We start from the raw sequence: 14,017 nt of genomic DNA on the forward strand, positions 1-14,017 counted from the left end.
GAATTTCAGTCTTCCTTTGGTCCCATCCCTTCTTTCTATGCCCCTATTTCTCCCTTGTGGAATGGAAATGTTTACTATGTGTCCTTACATATAGAGTATATGTAACTTACTTTTGATTTTACAGGACCTCATGATGCAAGTTTGCCTTGCATCTCAGTGAAAACTGGACTTGGACCTTGGGAAATCTTGGAACTGTTTAGCCCATGGGAACTCTTGGAAACGAACTAAATGTATTTTGCATTTTGAGATGATCATGAGTTTATGGGGGCCAGGGATAGAATGCTATGATTTGGATGTGGGGTGTACCCCAAAACCTCATGTGTGAGACAATGCAAGAAAGTTTAGAGACCAAATGATTGGGTTATGACAGCCTTAACTTAATCAATGCATTAATCCCCTGATACGGATTAACTAGGTGATAACTCGCAGGCAGGGTGTGGCTAGAGGAGGTAGGTCACCGGGTGCATGCCTTTGAGGTATGTATTTAGCATCTGGCAGCTGGAGCCTCTCTTTCTCTGCTTCTTAGTGGCCATGTCCTGACCTGCTATCCTCTGCCACACCTTTCCTCCATAATGATCCGCCTCACCTTGAACCCCAAGGAATGGAGCTAGCTGTCTATGGACAGATTTCTGAAAACATGAGCCCCCAAATAAACTTTTCCTCCTCTAAAATTGTTCTTTTCAAGTCTTTTGTCACAGTGGTGAACAAGCTGACAAAAAACAGGAGATTAGTAGAGAATTAGGGTCCGTGAGGGATGAAGGAGAGGAAGGAAAGGGGAAGAATTGGGGAAGTAAATTGACCAATTTACTTGGTATATGTATGAATATACCACAATGCATTACAATTTTATATATAACTATAATGTGTAGATTTAAAAACAAATGAATAAATAAAAGAAAGACCAATGGATTAGTGAAAATGCAGATGCTACTTACTAATATTTATGGAATGCCATAAAGCAGCAGTTAGAGGAAATTTTAATTTTAAGTGCCTACATTAAAGGATATGAAAGACATCAACACAATAACCTAATCTCTCACCTCAGAAAGAGCATTTGAAAAAATCCAACACCCTTTCATAATACAAAACACTCAACACACTAGAAATAGAAGGTAACTTTCTCAACCTGATAAAAGTCATCCACAAAATCCATGGTTACCATTATATTTAATGGTAAAAAGCAGGATCCTTTTTTTTTTTTTTTAGAATTAAGAAAAGACTAGGATATATATTCAATATTCTATTCAGTATTGTACTTGAGATTCTAAGCAGGCAAATTAGGCTATTAAAAAAATGCATATAGGGGCTGGGGTTGTGGCTCAGTGGTAGAGCCTTTACCTAGCATGTGTGAGGCACTGGGTTCAATCCTCAGTACCACATATAAATAAATGAATAAAATAAAAGTCTATCAACATCTAAAAAATATTTGAAAATGCATCTAGCTTGGAAAGGAAGAAATAAAATGATCTCTTTATACAGATAACATCTTTGATATAAAAATCCTAAGGAATTCACTAAAAAAAATCTATTACTGTATAATAACGAGTTCATACAGAATGAAGATACAAGATCAACAAACAAGCCAATTTTTTCTATACTTGAAGTGAACAATCTGAAGTGAAATTAAGAAAACAATTCTATTTACAATACCATCAAGAAAAATTTTAAAAATAGTCAGATGTGGTGGAGCACTCCTATAATCCCAGTGACACGAGAGACTGAGGCAGGAGGATGGCAAGTTTAAGTTCAGTCTCAGCAACCTAATGAGACCTTGTCTCAAAATGAAATTTAAAAAGGGCTTGGGATGTAGCTCAGTGGCAGAACACCCCTGGGTTTAATCCTCAGTGAAGAAGGAGAAGGAGAAAGAAAAGGAGAAGGAGGTGGAGGAGAAACGTAGAAATAAATTAATAAAAGAAATTTTAAAACTATATTATACTCTGAAAACCATAAAACATCATTAAAGAAATTGAAGAAGACCTAAATAAATGGAAAATCATCTTATGTTCATGGTTTAATAAAATTAATGTTGTTAAGAGGTTTGTACTTCCAAAATTCATTTTTAGGTTGAACATAGCCCCTCTCTGAATTCCAGTTGTCTTCTTTGTAGAAATTAATCAGCTGATTGTAAAATTTGTATGAAATTTAAAAAGAGCCACATTAACCAAAACAGTCGTGAAAAAGAACAATATTGTAGGACTCACAATTCCCTATTTCAAAACTTACTACAAAGCTACAGTAATAAAAAAAAAAAAAATGTGGAGTGCTAGTTCAAGAATAGAAATATAGGTCAATGGAACAGAATTGAGAATCCAGAAATAAACTCATGTGTCTATGGTGAACTGATTTGTGTGTGTGTGTTTTAGAGCATTATAATTATATGTATTATTTGGGATCCTTTTGACAAAATTATATATACAAGAAATCTGATTTCAATACCATTCCTCACCCTCTTCTCTCCCCACCTCCTCCTTTTCTCCCTTCTGCACTCTATTGATCTTCCTTTCACTTTTTTCTTTTTTTTTTCTTTTTGCAGGCAAGGGGTGAGGAGTGCCGCAGGGAGAGGGGTACCAGGGATTGAACCTAGGATGCTTAACCACTGAGCCACATCTGTAGCCCTATTTTGTATTTTATTTAGAGACAGGGTCTCACTGAGTTGCTTAGGGCCTTGCTAAGTTGCTGAAGCTGGCTTTGAACTCACAATCCTCCCGCCTCCGTCTCCTGAGATGCTGGGATTACAGGAGTGCACCACTGTGCCTGGCCACTTTAATTTATTTTTGATTGTTACTTTCTACATATACGTAAAGGCGAAATTACCTTTGGTACATTTATATATGTATAACATGATTTTGTTAATTTCTTTCCCTTTCCCTTCCTTCCTCCTTCCCTCTCATTCTCCAACTTCTACTCCTCTGATCTTCCCTATATCTTTATGATATCCAGTCCCCTTCCCCACTTCCTTCTTTCCAGTATCTTGCTCTAGTTTCCATATATGAGAGAAAACATTCAAACCATGATTTTCAGTCTGGTTTATTTCTCTTAGCATGATGTCCTCCATTTCCATCCATTTACCTACAAATGCTATAATTTCATTCTTCTTTATGACTGAGTAAAATGCCCTTGTGTATATATACCACATTTTCTTGATCCATTCATCTATTGACAGGTATCTGGGCTGATTCCACAATTTTTCTATTGTGAATTGTGCTGCTACAAACATTATAGTGCCTGTATTACTATAGTATGTTGATTTTAGTTATTTTGGATAAAAGGAATGGGATAGCTGGACCATATGGTGGTTCCATTCCTAGTTTTTTGAGGAATCTCCACACTGCTGTCCAAAGTGATTATACTAATTTGCAGTCTCACCAACAGTGCAAGAGTGGACCTTCTCCCCCACAGCCTCCCCAGTATTTATTACTTGTATTCCTTTTTTGAATTTTTTTTTAGTTGTAGATGGACACAATACCTTTTCTATTTATTTATTTTTATGTGGTGCTGAGGACCGAACCCAGTGCCTCACACGTGCTAGGCAAAGGCTCCACCACTGAGCTACATCCCCAGCCCTGTTACTTGTATTCTTGATAATTGCCATTCTGACTGGAATGAGATGAAACTTCAGTATAGTTTTAATCTGCATTTCCATGATTGCTAGAGATGTTCCATGATCCTTTTTTTTCATATATTTGTTGATCATTTGTACTTCTTCTTTTGAGAAATTTCTGTTTAGTTCTCTTGCCCCTTTATTAATTGGGTTATTTGTGGCAAAATTTTTTCCCATTTCATAGGCTCTCTCTTCACTCTCTTAATCATTTCCTTTGTTGTACAGAAGCACTTACTGGAACTTTAGGGGTCTTGTTGAGGAAGTTGGTGCCTGACCCAAATGATGGAGTATTGACCCTATGTTTTCTTCAAGCAGTTGCAAGTTTTCTGGTCTAATTTCTAAGTCTTTCTTCCTTTTGGTTTGACTTTTGTGCAGAGTGAAATTTACGGATCTAATTTCATTTTTCTACATATAGATATTCAGTTTTCCCAACACCATTTGTTTAAAAGGCTTTCTTTTTTACAGTATATATTTTTGGTACCTTTGTCACATATCGGATGGCTCAAAATATGTGACTTTGTCTCTGTCTTCTATTCTGTTCCATTGGTCTTCACATCTATTTTGATGCCAATATCATGCTGTTTTTGCTATTATAGCTCTGTGGTATAATTTGAGATCAGGTATTGTGATGCCTTGTGCATCAATTTTCTTATTCAGACTTGCTTTGGCTATTCTGGGTCTCTTATTCTTCCAAATGAACTTTAAGATAGTTTTTTTCCTAGTTCTGTGATGATTGTCACTGATATTTCAATGGGGATTGCATTGAATCTGTATATTGCTTTTGGTAGTATGGTCATTTTGGCGATATTAATTCTGTATATCCAAGAACATGGAAGGCTTTCCATCTTCTGAGATCTTCAATTTCTTTCTTTGGTGTTCTGTAGTTTTCATTGTAGAGATCTTTTACTTACTTGGTTAGATTAATTCTCAAGTTTTTTGTTTTGGTTTGATTTGAGGATATTCAGAGGATGGTTTTCCTGATTTCTTTCTCAGCTGAATTGCTATTAGAGCATAGAGAAGCTATTGATTTATGAGTGTTCATCTTGTATCCTGCTACTTTGCTAAATTCATTTAGCAGCTCTAGGAGTCTTCTGGTGGGATGGCAAACTGATTTTTTTTTTTTTTTTAATGTTGACAAGGGAGCATTCAGTGGTAAAAGAACAGTCTTTCCAAGAAACTGTGCTGGAACAACTGAATATCTACAGGAATAAGAAAGAATTTGGACCCCAGCATGGTGGTGTATGCCTATAATCACAGCAGCTTGGGAGGCTGAGGCAGGAGGATTTCAGGTTCAAAGCCAGTCTCAGCAATTTAGTGAGACTATAAGCAACCTAATGAGATCCTGTCTCAAAATAAAAAATAAAAAGAAGGACTGGGTATGTGGTTTAGTTGTTAAGTGCCCCTGGGTTCAATCCCTGGTATAAAAACAAAAACAAAACTCAAAGTTGATCAAAGACCTAAATGTAAGAGTTGAAACTATAATCAGGCATGGTGGAGCAATTCTGTTATCCCAGTGACAGAGGAGGCTGAGGCAAGAGGATCGCAAGTTCAAAGCCAGCCTTAGCAACTTAGTGAGGCCCTAAGTGTCCTAGAGAGACCCTGTCTCAAAATAAAAAAATAAAAAAGACTGGGGATGTGGATCAGGGGTTAAGTGCCCCTGGGTTTAATACCTTGTACAAAAAATAAAAAGTTAAAACTATAAACTGCTAGACAATAATATGAGTAAATCCTCATGACCTCACATTTGGCAATGAATTCTTAGTTATGGCACCAAAAACATGAGCAACAAGAGAAAAAAAAACAGATACATCAGATTCGATCAAAGTTAAAAACCTTTGTCCTATAAAGGACAAATGATTTATTAATTTTAAAGTGCCATGTTTTATACATGCAGAATATAAGTCAGGAAGTGAAATGACGGCACACAGAACGGTAGAAAATCTTTGCAAATCATATATCTGATAAGGGACTTGTATCTATAATATGTAGAAAAAACTGCTATAACTTAGTAATAAAAAGACAACATAATTTTAAAATGGGCCAATGATCTGAATAGATATTTCTCCCAAGAGAAATATATAAATGACCAATAAACACATGAAGGGATGTTATCATTAGTCACCAAGGAAATTTAAATCAAAACCATAATGAGATACCACCTCACACCCACTCAGATGGCTATAATCAGAAAGTCATTTAATAGAGGCAGGTGTGGCTGGGGTTGTGGCTCAGTGTTAGAGCATTTGCCTGGCATGTGTGAGGCACTGTGTTCAATTCTCAGCACCACATATAAATAAATGAATTAAAAAAAAAAAAAAAGTCTATCAACATCTAAAAAATATATTAAAAAAAAAAAAAAAAGTAGAGCTAGACTTGGTGACCCAAGCCTCCAATTCCAGCAATTCAAGAGACTGAAGCAGGAGGATCACAAGTTCAAGACCAACCTCAGCAAAATAGTAAGGCCCTAAGCAACTTAGCCAGACCCTGCCTAAAAATAAAAAATAATAAGGGCTAGGGTATTGCTCAATGGTTAATCAGCCCTGGGTTCAATCCCTGGTACCCCTATCTCCCAAAAAATGTCAGTTAATAATAAGTATTAGAAGGATGTGGAGAAATCAAGGCCTTTGTACATTGCTGATTAGATTATAAAGTGATGCAGTTGCCTTGCCAATTTGGCAATCTCAAAATGTTAAGCACAGAATTACCATAGGATCAGCAAATTCCATTTCCATTTATAAACCCAGGTGAGATGAAAATGTCCATCTACAGAAAAACTTGTACATGCATGTTCAGAGCAGTATTAGTCATAATGGCCAAAAGGTGGAAGCAACCCTTATTAATGTTCATCAACTGATGAATGAATAAACAAAATGTGATGTATACATACAATAGAATATTATTTGGCCATCTAAAGAAATGCAGTACTGATACATGCTACAATGTGGATCATCTGAAAAGATTCTGCTAAGTGAAAGAAAAAGGTAACAAAAGGCCACATATTATATTATTCCATATATATGAAATATTCAAAATAAGGAAATCTATAGAGACAGAAAGTAGATCAGTGGTTTCTTAGGGCTGAGGAGAGGGATGGGTGTTAAGATAGGAGAGTAATACACAAAGAATATAAAATGTGTTTTCGAGGTAAAGAAAATATTTGAAAATTGTGATGGTTGCACTTATGGGAGAATATACTAAAAATCATCGAACTGAATACTTTAAAATGGCTGAACTGCAATTCACAATAGCTAGATTGTGGAACCAACCTAGATGCCCTTCAGTTGATGAATGGATAAAGAAACTGTGGTATATACATACAATGGAATATTATTCAGCCATAAAGAATAATAAAATTATGGCATTTGCAGGCAAATGGATGAAATTGGAGAATATCATGGTAAGTGAGATAAGCCAATTTCAAAAAACCAAAGGACGAATGATCTCACTGATAAGTGGATGATGATACATAATGGGGGGTGGGAGGGAGGCAAGAAAGGAGGAAGGAGGGACTGTAGAGAGGGAAAAGAGGGATAGGGGAAGGAAAAAAATAACAGAATTAATCAAACACCATTACCCTATGTAAATGTATGATTACACAAATGGTATGCCTCTACTTCATGTATAGAGAAACAAGATGTATCCCATTTGTTTACAATTAAAAAAAAAAAAAAATGACTGAGCTGTAAGAACCAAAGGCCAAATGTTCTCTCAGATATGCAGATGCCAACAGACATGGGTGGGGAGTGGGAGGTGTTAGAAGTTCTTTGGATTAGAGGATAAGATGAAGGGGAACAAAGGGAAGGGAGGGAGGATGGAATAGGAAACACAGTGGAATAAATGAGACAAAATTTCCCTAGGTTCATATATGAATACAAGACCAGTGTAACTCCACATCATGTACAACCACAAGAATGGGTAGTTATACTCCATGTATGTGTATGTCAAAATACACTCTACAGTCATGTATAACTAAAAAGAAGAAATAAAAAATTAAAAATAAATAAAAAATTTTTAAAATGGTTGGAATTGTGCTGTGGAAGTGGCTCAGTGGTAGAATGGTATAGTGCTTGCCTGGCATGCATGAGGTCCTGGGTTCAATCCCCAGCACCAATATAAATAAATAAAAAGGTCTGGGGATGTAACTCAGCAATAGCGTGCCCCTGGGTTCAATGCTCTAAATAATAGATATATATATATATTTATTATATATATTATGTATAAATATTATATAATATATTATATAAATATAAATTTATAATATAAATTTTTCGCTAAAAATGAAATCACCTTTTAAAAAACGGCTGAGTTGTGTGGTATGTGTGTGTGTATTGTAGCTCAATGAAGCTATTTAAAAAATCAATGCCAAGTATAATGATACCTCAGGAGAACAGGGTGGTCTGACTCACGCATACATTTGTAAATCATAGTGAGCAGCAACACATAAACCCTGAAATAAGTGGTCTGAATGTGTTCTGGAAACTGGGTTAGGCACAGATGCTCATGCCATCTCCCTACTCTACTTCTGGCCCCAGAAGATATTTCACTTGTTTATTCACCAAACTTTTATTGAACTTTTAGTTTTCTATAAAGCACTTGGTTTGGGTAGTGGGGACATACAAACAAATAGAACTGTTTAAACTCCCTGTCTAACAGGGTAGACAGACATGTAAATAACCTCCATAGGGTCCAATAACAGACCCTCAGATTTTGTAAATAAGGTCAGATAAAAGTCACCCTCTGAATGAAAATCAACATAAAATGGATGAGCTTAGCCATGTATGTAAGATGCCTAATGGATGCTTTATAAATGTGCTGTCGATAAAAAATACTTAGAAACCATCAGAGTCAGATGAAACGAACAAAGACCAGACCTGTAAACTGAAGCATTGAGCCCTGAGACTGGCTCTGAGTTCTCTCAGCCTCTGCCATCATCACGGGATCATATCCCTGAGAATTAGGAAGAGCACACTGTCTGTACCCCTGGCTTTGGTCTTTGATCTACCCTGGGGACTTTTTGTCTTGTTTTGACTTGTCATTTCCTATCTTTCAGCTCTCATATCCAATTTTGATCACATTTCCAACATCTGATTTGCTTCTTAAAGGAGTTGCCTTTGGCATCCTATGCAGATTTTTATAGCATCACACCCACTGATGCAGATCTTAAGCTGATACTAAGAGCTCCTTCTCGTCTTGTTCTGGTACCTGATGCACATGGAGCAATGAGGAAGCATCCTCAGGGAAACCTTCCTGGAATGTGAGTAATCTGCTTAATTATTTTGTCTAAAATGTATGATGTGTCCATAGAAAGGAGATATTCTGCATAGAATGTAGAGAAAGACAATTCTGTCTGTGGCTTTCCAGGAGGGTCCAGAAGTGAGCTAACTTGGCTCTTTGGCCCTTGTGCTTCAGAATTTTTGGCAAACGTGATCCTCGAGGGAGAATGGCTCTGTCAGGTGACAGCAACTTTATGACACCAGCCACTTAAACCATCTCAAATCTTGTGGTCTGATTCCTATGCTCCCCCAATAATTATCCAGAAGTATAGTAATTTGGCCTCCTAGATCCTATTTCTATAAGGAAAGAAATGTACTGATCAGCTCACTAGAGCAGTACTGTTTACTTGGGGTTCTAAGTCTTACTGTAATTTAATAAATTGGCATTTGGACATCCTGTATACTTGCAGTCTTTTGAACCTGTCTCTGGGTTCAAAGCTGAACTCCAGGACCCCAGCCTCCTGAGCCAATCCCAACATCTGTGAGGCCCTGTTGGAAAGGCCCACCAACCTCTCTTTCTAACTTTTCTATTAAAGGCAACCACTGTTATTTCATGAGAGACACAATCTGGTACAGTTAAAAACTAAATGACAAGAAGGCATGACTTCCGAATGATTTTATATGTCTTGGCATGAAGGGAAGTGGGAGCTGTAAGACTTCACAGAAGAAATATCTCTGCCTTTAAAGGGTTTTCATTTGGCTTAATGATTTGAAAATCATTTTTCTAGTTATAAAAGTAATGCATGTTTAATGTTGGGAAATTGGGAAACATAGGAAAGCATAAATAGTAGAAAATGTAAAACATGATCAAAATTTAGATAGCTGAAGAAGTCCGGAAGTAGCTTCTACAAGGCATTCTTTCCTGAAGGTGTGGTAAGCAGTTTTTTGAACATTGACTGGACACAATCCCTCAAGTCCGGACCAAAAACTCATTGACGTATCAGAGTGGGTTGAATTCAAATAGGGGCAAAATTTCAAGCTTAGGCTTTTATGAGATTCACTTTTAAATTCAGATCTTCTACCTCAATTTTTTTTTAAACTGTAGCCCACAGATGCACCTGCATCAGAACCACCTGGGGCAACTTATTTGGAAATGCAGATTCTTGGGGCCCATTGAAGACCTACTGAATGAGAATCTCTGGAGGCAGAAGCAGTAATCTGCAACTGAATACACTCCTTAGTTGATTCTTATGCACACTAGAGTTTGAGAGCCACTTTGAAAAGAACTTTTCTGGGGTGGTGAAAATGGTGATTTAGTGTATGAATGTGGGTATTTTAAAACCTACCTGAAAAATTGGAACCCTTCTATGTGGCTTGTGAGGATATAAAATGGTATACAGCTACTGTGGAAAATGGGATGACAGTTCCTCAAAACTTAACCACGAAATTACCATATGATCCAGCAATCCCAATTCTGGGTATATACCCACAATATTGAAAGCAAGGCCCCAAAGAGATGTTTATACACCCGGGTTTATAGTAGTAGTATTCACAATTGCAAAAAGGTGGAAGCAAACCAAGAATCCATCAGTGGATGAATGGATAAGTGAAATGGGATACAAACACAAACACACACACACACACACACACACACACAATGGAAAAGCTTTTGGACTTAAGAAGGAAGGAAATTTTGGCACATAACTACAATATTGATGAACCTTAAAGACATTATGCTAAATGAAGTAAGCCAGTCATAAAAGGACAAATAATGTATGATTCTACTTATTTGAGTTACCTCGAGTTTGACTGAATCTGACTAAATTCTTTAGACAGCAAGTAGAATAGTGGTTGCCAGGGGATAGGAAGGGGGCTGTTAATGCAGAGTTGGTGTTTAATGGGTTGGGGGTTTCAGTTGGAAAAATGTGAAAGTTCTGGAAATAGGCGGTGGTGATGGTTTCACAACAATGTGAATACACTTAATGCCACAGAACTGCATGCCTAATAATGGAAAGAATGATAAATTTTATGTGATTTGTATTTTATCTCAATTCAAAGCAGACACTCATACACTCATACAATAAGAGCAAATTATCTGAACTAGAAATCAAGAAAGCAATCTCATCTACAATAGCTACAAAAAAAAGAAAAAAAAACGCACTTAGGAATAAATTTACCCAAAGAGGTGAAAGATCTCCATAATAAAAGCTACCAAATACTGATGAAAGAAATGTAAGAGGACACCAAAAAAAATGGAAAGTTATCCATGAATCAGTAGAATCAATATTCTTAAGATGTCCATACTGAAAACCAGAGTTTTGAGATGAGACTAGATTCCCCCCTTCCCCAATTTCCTCTGGGTTCTTTTTTTTTTTTTTTTTTGGTGCCGGGGATTGAACTCAGGGGCACTCGACCACTGAGCCACATCTGTAGCCCTATTTAGTATTTTATGTAGAGACAGGGTCTCACTGAGTTGCTTAGCACCTCACTAAGTTGCTGAGGCTGGTTTTGAACTCATGATCATCCTGTCTCAGCCTCCGGAGCTTCTGGGATTACAGGCATGTGACACCATGCCCGGTTCCTCTGGGTTTTGAAATTTTTGAATAAAATTCATGGACAATCACAGAAGGGAAAAGTAAACGGAGCAGGATTTATTTAAGTGAGAAGAGATAAAACTCCCACCATGCAGGAGAGGGTTAGGGTTAGGGGGCCTGATAGCAGAACACCCATTTTGGTGTGCCAGCTTAGGAGTGTATATATGGTTCTGGGAACAGCATGGAGAAAACTGTATGTAAAATAAGCATTGAAAAAGTATCAAGCATATCATCTGGGTTCACCCCACCTTCCTTCCTATAACTTCCATCTGGGTTCACCCCCACCTTCTATTTTCTACCTCTGGGACAAAGGAGTTGGCCAGAGGTGTTCCACAGGTAAGCCTCAAGGTCTTTTACATTTGAAACAGGCGGATGGTGCTCATTAATATGTACAGGGTTAGCCTCCAGGTGTGGTTGAATGAGGCCCATTATCTTGACTGCCTGCTCATTTTACTCTCTATTTTTGGGGGGGGGAGGATGCTGGAGATCGAGCCCAGGGCCTTGCAAGGCAAGCACTCTACCGACTGAGTTATCTCCCCAGCCCCTTTACTCTCTATTTTATACTCAAAACAAACACAATAATAGCAAATTATCTGAACTAGAAATCAAGAAGCAATCTCATCTACAATAACTACAAAAAAAAAAAAAAAAAAAACCCTTAGGAATAAAATCTACCCAAAGAGGTGGCAGATCTTCATAATAAAAGCTATCAAATACTGACGAAAGAAATGTAAGAGAACACCAAAAAATGGAAAGTCATCCACTGATTTTAAGAATCGATGTTCTTAAAATGTCTATACTACCCAAAGTTATTTATAGATCCAATGAAGTTCCTATCAAGATACAAATGACATTCTTCTTAGAATTAGAAAGAACAATACTAAAATTGTATGAAGCTACAAAAAAATCCCAGATATCCACAGTTATCTTAAGGGGGATAAAAAAGCCAGCCAAGGTGGTGCACACCTGTAATTCCAGTAGCTCAGGAAGCTGAGGCAGGAGAATTGAAAATTCAAAGCCAGCCTCAGCAATTTAGCAAAACCCTAGGCAACTCAGCAAGACACTGTCTCAAAATTAAAAATAAAAAGGACCAGGAATGTGCTTCAGTGGTTAAGTGCCCCTGGTTTCCATCCCTGGTACCAAAAAACAAGCAAAACAAAACCACAAACCTAGAGGCATTGTAATACCTGACTTAAAAATACATGACAAAGCCCTAGTTATCAAAGCAGCATGGAATTGGCATAAAAACAGACAGAGCAATGGAACAATATAGAGAGCCTAGAAATAAACCCACACATCCACAGTCAACTAATTTTTGACAAAGGTGTTATGAACACTTAATGAAGAAAGTCATCTTAATAAATGATGCTGGGAAAATTGAATATCTACATGCAGAAGAATGAAACTAGACTATCACTTACCAGTTACAAAAATCAAAATAAAAATGGATTAAAGACTTAAATGTGAGACATGAAACTACTAGGAGAAAACATAGAAGAAATGTTTTAGGACATTGAAATAGGCAAGGATTTTTTGGACAAAACCTCAAAAGCACAGGAAAGGAAAGCAGAAACAAATGAGATTTCAACAAAAGAAACAATCAACAGAGTGGAGAGACAACTTTCAGAAGTGGAGAAATGTTCATAAACTATATTTCTCACAAGGGGTTAATATCGAAAATGGTGAAGGCACTCAAAAAACCTCAATAAACAAAAAACAAATAACCTGGGTGAAAAATGGGCAATCGGGTCTGAAATGCAGGTCAATGGTAGAGTATTTGCCTAGAATGTGGTAGGCCCTTGGTTTGATCCCCAGCACTGCAAAAAGGGGGGGAAAGTGGGGGAGAGGGTAGTGTAGATCTAAATAGATATTCCTCAAAAGAGGACATACAAATGGCCAACAGGTATATGAAAAATCCTTGACAGCACTAATAATCAGGGAAATGCTAATCAAAACTTCAATAAGATATCACCTCGCAACTATTAAAATGGCTATTACCCAAAAAAATAAATAAATAAAAGATAAGAGTTGGTAAGGATATGACACTGTTGGTGGGAATGTAAATTAGTACAGCCATCAGGGAAAACAGTATGGAGGTTTCTCAAAAAATTAAAAATAGGGTCTGAGGAGATAGCTCAGTTAGTAGAGTGCTTGCCTTGCAAGCATTTAAAAATAGAACTACCACATGATCTAGCAATTCCACTATTAAGTTTATACCCAAAGGATATGAAATCAGCATGTTGAAGAGACATCTGTACTCCCACATTTATTGCAACACTATTCACAATAGCCAAGAAATGGAAATAACCTACAAGTCCATAGACTGATGAGTGGATAAAGAAAATGTGGTATATATACACCATGGAATACTATTTAAGCAGAAAAAAATGAAACCCTGTCATTTACGACAACATGGATGGAATAGGAGATCATTACCTTAAGAGAAATAAACCAGGCACAGAAAGACAAGTACTGCATGATCTCACTCATATGTGGAATCTAAAAAAGTTGATCTCCTAGAAGCTGAGAGTAGAAGGGTAGTGACCAAAGGTTGTGGAGAGTGGGGATTGGAGATTGATCAATGGATACCAAGTTACAGTTAGATAGAT

The 14,017-nt window shown here is 37.0% G+C and overlaps 1 pseudogene; it reads left to right on the forward strand.

The window, feature by feature from the left end:
• LOC124971434 (dapper homolog 1-like) overlaps window positions 1-9,086 on the forward strand; it is a 159,402-nt pseudogene extending 150,316 nt beyond the window's left edge.
• Window positions 9,087-14,017: the final 4,931 nt, after the last annotated feature.

Source organism: Sciurus carolinensis, chromosome X, assembly GCF_902686445.1.
Source record: "Sciurus carolinensis chromosome X, mSciCar1.2, whole genome shotgun sequence".
NCBI lineage: Eukaryota > Metazoa > Chordata > Mammalia > Rodentia > Sciuridae > Sciurus > Sciurus carolinensis.